Consider the following 10330-nt stretch of genomic DNA (forward strand, 5'->3'; position numbering starts at 1 on the left):
AGTGGGAATTGTGAGGGAGAGGAGAAACAGTTGATGAATATGTGTTTGGTGAGCAAAATTACCTCCTTGCCCTCGTCTAGACAAAATAAGGGACCTAATGTTTGAGAAAATCTCATGTGATGTGGTAAATGTCTTGGGCAGAGGCAAAAAGAAACTTGCTAAATTTGGCCTTGATGGTCAGAAATCAAGCTTCATCCTGTTGCCCTGTGTGCAGTGGGTGGCTCTGGAGGACTGGAAACCTGCCATTTAACAACATCAAAGGAGCAACTTTGCACAAGCCTGGCAGGAGCATGACTGATGGGCTGCCTGGCCCTGCTGCTTAAAAGAAGACACAGTCACATGCATGGTCCCAGTGGATTCGGGTTTTGTTCCATTAATGGAGCCATGTATGCATCTAAAAAGCTGCGACAAAGCAAAGTTGTTTTTAAAGAGGTCTTTGTTGCTCTTGCTTTGCTATTTTGTTGGTGTAAAAAAAATGCAATTTTTTTTTGTTCTCAACTCCTCTTTCAAAGAGGCACTGATGGAAATAATTATCAGTGGAAATAAGTGCTCAAAGCCCTCTTGCCCAAAAGTATTTTATTCAGCGTTTAGCTACGTGTTATTTCAGGAGGCAGTAATTTCCATATGTGAGAGCACATGTTCCTCTTCATACTGCTCAGGAGGAGGAATGGCAAACCGGTATTTCATGTCATTCATACCAGCTCTTAGCCTGTAATGAGTAATAATAAACAAAACTTGTAAATAGCTGTATAAAGGAATTTTAGGTAAATAAGATAATTGATATCACGAATCTTTGACAGAAAAATCTCTGCTCTCTCTGAGTTAAGACAGGTCTCCTGCACACACAGTTATATCAAGTGATCCTTTGAAGTGTTGTCTTAATTAGAAAAAGTTTTCCCTAGCATGGTGCTTATTACAGCTCATGGGACTAAACGTCCTTGATAGACTACAGTGATTGCAGTTGCTTGAAAAATAGACAAATCTGCTTTTGCTCCCCTGCCCCCACACAAGTGTGTGTGTGTACAATCTTCCTCTGCTCAGGGCATGTTTTAGTTTGTGTTCAAAGCAAGCTAAAAAATCATTCAGCTACCGGAAGAGAAATTGTGTCTTGGGGACCAGGCCTACTTGGCAGCGCTATTCTTAATTAAAAAGAAAAAAAAAAAATCCATTCATTTTCCTACACCTTTAATTTTCACACTAATAGCTCCAGCTAATGGCTGGTGGAGGTGCCAGACTGTTCATCTAGCTCTGCCCTGATAGCTGTAGCATCGGGGTTCCTGACTACTGGCTTGGTAATGTCTTTGACTTGTTTGTTCATATCCATTTGGGCCTAAGGCTGACAAAAATCGGGACTGTTAACTGCATGGTGATTAAGGCCTGATGCCCAAATATCCGCGCCACAAAATAAAATTGATGTGGGCGGTCTGGAGAAAACAGTTGCTTAAGCTGTGAGTTTTGAACAAACTTGCTAGTTGTTTTAAAAAAAAAAAAAAAATCCTAACCCTCATCTGAATTCTTTCTCTGTCTTCTCTGTTCTTGGGATTTGCAAGCTCCTCGGTGCCAGGACTTTATTTGGTTCCATGATGTGCAACTATTACTTGTGCAAAACAGAAGGTAGCTTTTCGGTTCCAACTGGAGGATGCACTGATTTAAAAACCAAAGGGATTTAAGCAGGAAAGCAGGAAGCCTTGATCCAAATAATCTATTTTTAATCCAATTTTGTATTTATAGTTCTTTGGGTTTTTTTTCCCTTGAGCATTGATCCTTAATGGATGAGACCCATTAAGGTATGTTGACTGCAACTAAAAATGAGAGTTATGCTGAATTTGGAAGCTTTTTTGTGCAGTAGCTTGGCAAATATGCATTTAAGCAACTACAAAGCTTAATATCCTTTTAATTAGGCTTGCCATTTTCCACAGCAAAGTACAAAAACGAAATGGTGCTTTTCTTTTTTTTTAAGCTTCTAACCTGTTTTAAAGTGCCTTTTCCTGGGAATCACGCTGCAATTAAAATATAGAAAGGCTTGTTTAAATGAAACTACTTTAAATATGCTGTGGGTTTTTTGTTATTTTTTTAGTACAAGCAGAAGTGCTTTTGTATTCTATGCAATATAGACAGAAACATGGAACAAGTTTGTTTACTACATGTGGACTTCATTTAATCCTGTTTTATTTAAACCTTGAGCTGTTTGGACTCTCCTGGTAATATCTTAAAGCCAGTCTGTGGTCAGAAAAAGACTTGTGGATTGATCCTTTCTGAAATTTCGGGTTTGTTTGTTTGTTGTTTGTTTTTTTGGACTTACAAGAGGAGTTTGTCCATTGGAGATGCTCAGCTTCCAATACTGTGTATCTGTTTCCACTGGCCAGCCTCGCCTCTGCGCCGCTGATGCAGCTTCTCTCGCCGTGAGCTGAGCAGCGGTGTTTCGATTATGAGCTAATATTTCATATTTGATATCTATGCAGCAACTGAGAAACTGAAATAATTAAATTTCCCTATGGCCCGGGAGTCAGACGAGCTTCTTCATAGACATGAGCTTTGCTGGCTTAAAAGACTTGCTGGCGGAACAGTTGCTACCTGTGTGCTCGCTCCATAATAGAAACCATAGTGCTAATCATCAATAATTCAGCCGTGGCTCAGCAAATCAGATTAACCTTTGGGAACTGCACTGAGGTTTCTTTTTTGTGAAACCTTTCATTTTCAAAGTAGAAGAATGTTTCATTCGCGGCCATGAATAGACCTGCATTTTGCTTCTAGATAGTTCATTTGGGGAAGATGGCCGTAAGTAAGCATGACTTCTAAAGTCAGTTGTGTCAGACTCATTAAAACTATTCAAATATTTGTTTAAATAGTCTCTTTTCCTCCAAGCACTGATCTAGGCAGTGGAAATGGGCTGGCTTGCTTTATTTTCTGCCTGTTGTTCATTTGTGTGATGCTGTCACATAGGGTTTCAGCATTTGCCAAGGGGGTTTCCAAAGTCAGATGTAACATTTTCAGCCCCACCAAAGCACCTTAGCGAGCTGCTAGGAGATGTCAGGAAGACTTGTCAAGTTGCTGCAGTTGTGTGATAGCTGCTGTGAGCATTCACTCTCTGCTGTCCAATTTCTTTTTATTTGGGCTGGTGAGATTCCCAAGCTTTGCAGTGAAGTTGAGTGAATCCACCCTTAATGGTGGATTCAAGTTTACCGTTACAGAGTTTGATTTCTGTAACCTGTTGTAGGTAACTGAGACAAAAAGCAGTTTTACAGTGAAGAAATTTTAGAACGGTTATTAAGAAAATCTTTGAGTGAGGATGATGAAACACTGGAAGATACTACGGAGGGATGACACACAACTCGTACTGGAGGCTTTTGAGAGCTGGCTGGAAGCCCGTTGGCCATGATCTAGGTTGTACCAATCCAATTCCAAGGCAAGATTCTGGACCAGGGTCTCAAAGAAATTGTCCTTTCAGCCCTATAATTTTACAAATGGGCCAGCTCAGTCCAAAGCTTCTTTGAATTGGTTTGTTCTCTCACCCGCTGGCTCGGTGGCAACGACTGTCAGGATGTCCTGCCCCTCCATCTGCAAGAGCTTTCCAGGAATAACTGCAAAGGCAAAAGCCCTGCTCACCTTTACCATCTGTCTCTTTTCTGTGTGATCCAGTTGGTGTTTGTCTTGATGGTGATAATGACTCAGAAGTATGTAATTGCGAGACAAATGTTTAATTAAGAGCAATTTCATCGCTAGTCTCTTATCTGCTTCTGTCTGGAAACAGCGTGGTTATGTTGGTAAGTCTCAGCAGCCTCCATCAAGGATCTGATGAGCTTCCACATGAGCTTCCAGCTTCAAGTTGATATTCCAGCTTGGAGCAGGCCCCTGGCAAGCCAGCTCCTCTCCCCGACCAGCTCCTGCTGGCCTGGCTGCCCACTTACCCCAGTGTGTCCCCAGTTGCCCAGCCGCGTGGTCCAGGGCTGAGGCCACAAGAGCAGCTTGGCACTGGAGTGGGGTCAAGTCCACTGGAGATGCACAGCCTCAGGCAACCTCCCTCTGGGGTCGTTCAGAAGAACTGGCTGTTCTGCAGTGCCCAGGTGGGCAACCTGGTTGCTCACATGTGTACCTGTCTCTCCTGTACTAGGGGAGGGGAGAAAGAGATTAAAATCACCGCTGGACTATTCAACTCTACCAAAAAATTGGGACTGCAGCTTGCACTGCAGATGTGACCTACAGCACCCATGCATTGCATGAAAGTAAAAATTGAGGGAGCGAGTTCATCCTCTGTGGACAGATGGACAGTCTCTGCTGCCGCCAGCTGGGACTAGCTCTGGGAGAAGTCGGCGATGAGTTTTGTGTGGATCAATGTTGTTCTGCGCTCCTCCAGCCAGCCGTGGGAAAAGGGGTGGGAGGGGGCCTTAAAATGCATCCGTAAGGATGGGGCCAACAGGACCGAACAAGTAGGATGCTTTCCTCTGCCGGGCCGAAGCTCGTGATGCCTGCTGAAGAGCCCAGGAAAAAAATTGTGTTAGGGACGATCCAGTTGTTTGCCTTTAATATCGGTTTGTCACAGAATCCAACTCAAAAGCAAACTTCCCACTTGTAAAACTTGTTTCTTTGCCACCCATCCTTCCTCAAGCAATGTAACAAATGAGCGCAGAGATGAAACTTAACCACAGATCTAAAATATTATATTTTTATAAAATTCCACTGTTGCATAATATCAGGCACAGTTTAAGTCAAAATTACATTTAGAGTTTTCTAGCTCTTCTACTATGTGCAGTGATGTACCTGCAAGATCTTAGAGGGCTTTTAAAGCCCCAAAATGTGATGCTACGGCTGGTTGCTGAAATGTGTCTGCCTAAATAGGCTGTAAATCGTTGGCTTGTTCAGCCTCCCAAGGAAAACCAGCGCAATGTAGACTGCTTGGTGGCCCCGTAACCTGGCTTCACGTGGGGAATAGCTTAAAAAAAAAAAAAGAATCCTGTCATTGCTCTCAATTGCTCTCGGTGCCCACGACGGGGCTGGCTCACTGCGTTATAAACCTAAGCCGCTGAAGTAATTTAAATGTTTTCCCTATGGGAAATCACAGTGATCTTACTAGCGCTTTTTAATTAAATAATGCACTCACTGTTACAAGCTGGACACTCACTGTTACAAGCTGGACATAGGTTTATTTTTACGTCTTTTTTTCTTTGCAGCATCGTTTTCTTCCAGTCGCTGCTCGGCTGCTGAAGGAGAGGGCAGCTCCGGGGCAAGGCCAGGGGCCCTGCGACAGGCTGCAACCCGCCGGCGCCCGGGAAGCCAGAACATGGTAATATGCTAATATTAGTCTATGCTATTCTAATAGTCCTTGTTTCTAGGCAGAACACGGCTCACAGTTCTCGTATGCAATATTTCTGTTGTGGTTAGCCTCTGCGTTCACGTTGCAACAGCCCAAATCGCAGAGCACCGCTGTGGGCTGGCCTGGCGTGGGCATGATGCTGCAGCACTTGGTCCCCTAGCCTGCCCTTGGGGTCTCCTGCTGGTCAGTGCCCCCGGCATTCGCTTCTCCTCCCCCAGCACTTGTGGAAGTTGGGAGTTTGCTCCGGGCTGGTTGGCTGTCCTTCTGACCAGAGGGTTGACGGCACCCGGGTGCTTTGGCTGTGTAACGGTCCTAGGCTGCACACTCGCGAGGGTAAAGCCACGCTGCCTTTGGTTTTGGGAAGGGCTGCGCCCACCGTTAGAAAATTGTAATACCTCACCAGAGTTGCCCACCCCCAAATCATCACAAATGACTTAATGTTATTAATACTTAGCGTTGCAGCGAGACCCACGAGATCCTCCTGAGTCTCCCATGACGAGGCCCTAACATCAGTGCTCCGAGTGTTTCATAAGCGTGGATTAGTGTTGTTATCCCTATTGTACCAACGGAAAACGAATCGTCACGGTATTGAATTACTTCCCTCAGGCCACACAATGAGCAGAGGGTAGACGTAGCAAGGCAAACCGCTTGGCTCGCTTTCTCGTCCTGGGCTGCTGCCGTAAGGGCGCGTGCAGGGCGCACGGCGGGCCTGTGCTTTGCAGCCCCCTGCTCGGGGAGCCACGGCGGGCTCAGTAACTTCATGTTTGTTAACCTTGGGACGCTCACCTGGAAATACAGAGTATGTGTGAGAGGCTCTACCAAATGAAGCTTGTTTTGCTGTAAGAGCCTGCATGACTCTTCGAGCGAGCCGAATTCAGGCTCGCCTTGCACACCCTTAGCACAACTTGCTGGGCTTGCAGGCTCTCCAGCAGCGTTGCGGACGGGAGAACTGGGCCTTTTTCAAATCCTACCTGGGGTTCCTCGCTCTAATTAGTAGAAAACCCAGGAAAGCACCTTTAGGTGTAGCAGCTGAAAACATATGATACGGAGGTGTTTGGGAACACAAATCTGCCGTGTCTAGAGAGCTGTTTTCAAGAGCGGATCAAGTTTAAATGCAATTCTTCGAAGGTGCTTTGGGGCTGCGGTAAATAATATTGGCAAGTATTCACAGCTTTCATGAAGGGTAATTTTCACTTTGAGCAAATAAGCTGCTTAGGGCTGCTGAAATTATGCTGGGACGTTTCCTAGTAGTTGGAGCAGCCCAAATGGCTCCAGCGACAGTCCAAAGCATCTCTTCTCCGTCCAGCCACCCAGCCCTGAATGGGGACCGCAGATTCTTCCACAGCCCAATTTCACGTCTCATTCAGCCAGGTGAGATCATTTTGGGAGCAGCCACATCCTTCTTATCCGTAAGAACGTCCTGGGGTTCAGTCAGGCTGTTTACATCTGCCAGAGGCCACGCGTTCATCGTGGACCCAACATCTCCTCGTAGGTGCGGGAGAAGGAGAACACCGCCAACAGAAACCCAATTGCAAAGTCTCGTTTTTCCCCTTCTAGCTATTTTTAAGCAATAATAATGGCAAGGTAACCTTTGAATTGCCCTTAAATAACAGTGTTCTGACTGAACAAAAGGCCCGATCACACGTATTGGCAAGGTGTTTATCCCCTGGAGGGGAATTAGGTTTGCTGGTTCGACACAGTGGTGCCGGCTGCAAGCGCCCTGCACAGAGGGGTTTCTTTCAAAGGAGCCAGGTAGATGGTGAATCATAACTTATTCATGGTTTCTCAATGAAGATGCAGACAAGTGAATCCCGAAAGGCCAGAATGAGGCTGCTTAAGAGTCTATCCTTCTAGTAACAAAAAAGCAATTTCATTTGCAGTCTGAATCCAAGAAGAGCTCCTGGTGGGGCAGCTCTGCAATTCTGGCGCTTTCTCAGCACCGTGCCTGGACGTCGCTTTAGCAATTCCAGGCTGGGCTTCTTCGCACCAGGCTGCGGCCAACTTTTCTTTTTAGATCCGGGGGGAAAAATGGGAAAAAAAGCTTGCAGGATGTGGCCTTTGCAGAGCTGCGTGGTGCAGATGGTGACTCTGGGCGTCGCAGCCCATCCAAACCATTGAACTGTCTTAACTGTGCTGATGAGACCTGCTGTTGCACCATCAACAACCTGGTACCCAGTCACTGAGGTCCTTTCTTGGCTGTTTTGTCCACTAAATTCTCAATATTTTGATACAAATGCATTTCATAGGCTTCTAGTCCCTTCACCTCTCTCTGTTTCTGAGCCTGTGTAAGGCCATGCTGCAGCCATCTTGTGTATTTTCAAGAGATTTCTTCTGTTTTCTAAAGCCTTGATTACCTTGTTCTGTCTGCTCTTGCTGTGCCTAATATCACTCGAACAGCTTGCTTAGGCGAATTATCGTGATTAATGACAGAGCCCAAATAGAGAATCCTCAGCCTATTCAAGCTGCTCTTTCCCATTAGAATAATACAGTCTTTTTTACTTTTTCGTTATGGCCCAGTTCTTGTTTCAGATGTGAAGTGAGAGTCCCTGCTCTTTTCCTAGAGTATGCAACCTCCAGCTAAGTCATGCCGTTCCTCAGATGATAAGATGAACAAAATTTTACTGTCTGAGGACTTCAAGTCACAGACCAGCACATCGTACCAGTGCCCTCTGGGATCCTCCAGTACCTTCCTTCTCCTCCTTCTCGTCTCTGCTGAATGGAGAAGGTGCTAGCAGGCTCCCTACCTTTACCGCTTGCCCATTTGCTAACTCGTGTTGGTTTCGCAGGTGATTCCCAGTTGCAGCAGAGCCCGTGTCGTTGTTTGAGCCTGTTGAGAACATCTTCTCAGGTTGCTTTGGGAAGGAAGCGCTCCAAATGCCTGATCCTTTATTTTAACTGATAGCAATGCTGAGGTTTGACACTCGCTGTCTTATGTGCCTTCTGCACGCCATCCTCACTTCTGAGCTGAGATCTCAAGCTTAATTCTTCCTCTAAGCTTTCTGAGCATGACCATCAGCATTGCCTTTCCTGCATTGCTCTGTAATTCTTGTGGTTCTTCCTTGGCCTCCCGCGTCAGAGCCCAGATGCGTCAGGTTTCAGAAACCATCTTCATGACGCAAACCAGGTCTTGGGCGAAGGAGGGAGCCTTGATGGAGGCTGCTCAGCCATGGAGCCTTTGCGTGCTCAGGAGCTGCCTGAATCTGCTTGCCAGCAGTGAAAATCCTTTGGATGGGAGTTTTCAGTCTCTATCATGCAAAAAAAAAAAAAAAAAAAAAAAAAAAAAAAAAAAAAGCTCTTTCTCACCCAGGGGTTGGTGGAGGCTCCAGGAGGGCCCAGCTGGGACCAGCTCTGCTTTTCCAAAATGAGATCTCGGAGCAGACTATCTCACCTCTTTTGCAGGTAACCGAGGTGCCTGATCTGAGGCTTCCCTGGGCTGCAGCAAAGCAGCATCGCCTGGAGCCAGAGCAGCGGGTGGGAGGACGAGCGGAGGGTTTTGCTTACTTCCCCTCACTGCTCTCATTTGCGGAGCTTTCCTGCTTTGCTAGAGCTCAGCCGGAGGCTCGGTGTGAGGAGTGCAGCGTGCTTGGATCCGCAGAGGTGGTGGTGGGATGCGCTCACCCAGGGAGACTGTCCTGCTGGCCAGCCTGCTGCCGCGCGCAGGTCTTGCGCGTTAAAAACCAGTGCGGCCCTAAGGACCATCTCCCATCAGCAAGCAATGGGAGAAGGAGGGTTTCCCCAGCAGGACCTGCCCTGAGCTGAGCAGCTTGAACATCGCGGCTGTCTTTGTATTTACATGGATATTTCCTTTATTACTTATTCTAGCCCTTTGAATGTTTTTGAGTTGTCTGCTTTAAGGTGAGTGGTGACAGCTGCAGCTGGCCGCAAGGTCCACCTGGGCATTTTGGTTTCATTCTTCAGCTGGAAACTTCTGCCCCATCTTGCAAACTCATGGAGGGCCAGGTTGCCCAAACCAGCTTTGGGAAAAGCTGCAGGACTCTGCGGGGCTGCGTGAGCTGGGATCATTGCTTCCTGCGCTGCCATTTGGGGAAGAGTGAGCACCGTCCGATCGTTGGGCTGCGAGCGCAGAGGAGCTTAAATCAGCCACAGGAGCCTGGTATGTCGGAAATGTCCAGCCACAGCCGGACGCAGCGGTCGCTGGACGTGAGCAAAGGCAGCTCCAGGCATCCATCCGTGTCAAGAAAGGCTGGTTCCCACAAAGTACTTAGTGTCTGCCTTTTCCACTGGTTTTATTAAGAGAGGCTGGAAGGGGTCTGCACTGAGGCTATGGTCCCGGTATTTGCATGCAGGAATTTCCATCTAAAACTCTTGTTTGGGCTGAAACAACATGGGGCCAACAAGAGATGCTGCTCACAGGAAGCCAGGCAGGACATACCTGAAGGATTTCAAATGCTTTTGAGGAGCCAAAGGTTTGCTGTTAGCCACAGCTGGCTCCAAAGGGAGCTTAAGTGCAGGCATCCCAAAGAAAACTGTTGTCGGAGAGAGGCTGTAGAGGCAACGGTCGCGTCCTCTTTGAAAGCTGACTGCCAGGAGCCAAATCCAGCTGGATGGGGTGGTTAGATGAGTGCCGGACCCACTCCCGTGCGGAGACTAGGTTGTGCTCCAACGGTGCTCCCTGTGTGAGTGTCGTGCGCTCTTCCCATCAAACTGCGCCAGCCCAGGAGTCTTTTCTGCAGAGTAAGCATTGTCCGTGTTTGCTTTTTGGCCTGTTCCCAGCTTATGAGTGTTTTGATTTGAGTTCTAAATTCAAATGACCCTATATTAAAAGCCTAACTCAGTTAATACTGCTCAGCTCTGCCTAGCTTTATGATGGGGGCAGAGGTGGCAGTAAGCGTGGGCACAGGAATGGTGATTTTTCAGACAGACTGATAGACTGATGGCCGTTTTCTCTAGCAGCCTGACTTTGGCAACGGCCATCATCAGGCTGAGGTACAGAAACTGCAGTTTTGAAGCAGTTATCTCGGATGATCCATCCCCCATTAGTGAGCAGTCCTGTGAGCT

Source organism: Struthio camelus, chromosome Z (genome assembly GCF_040807025.1).
Source record: "Struthio camelus isolate bStrCam1 chromosome Z, bStrCam1.hap1, whole genome shotgun sequence".
NCBI classification, from domain to species: Eukaryota; Metazoa; Chordata; class Aves; order Struthioniformes; family Struthionidae; genus Struthio; species Struthio camelus.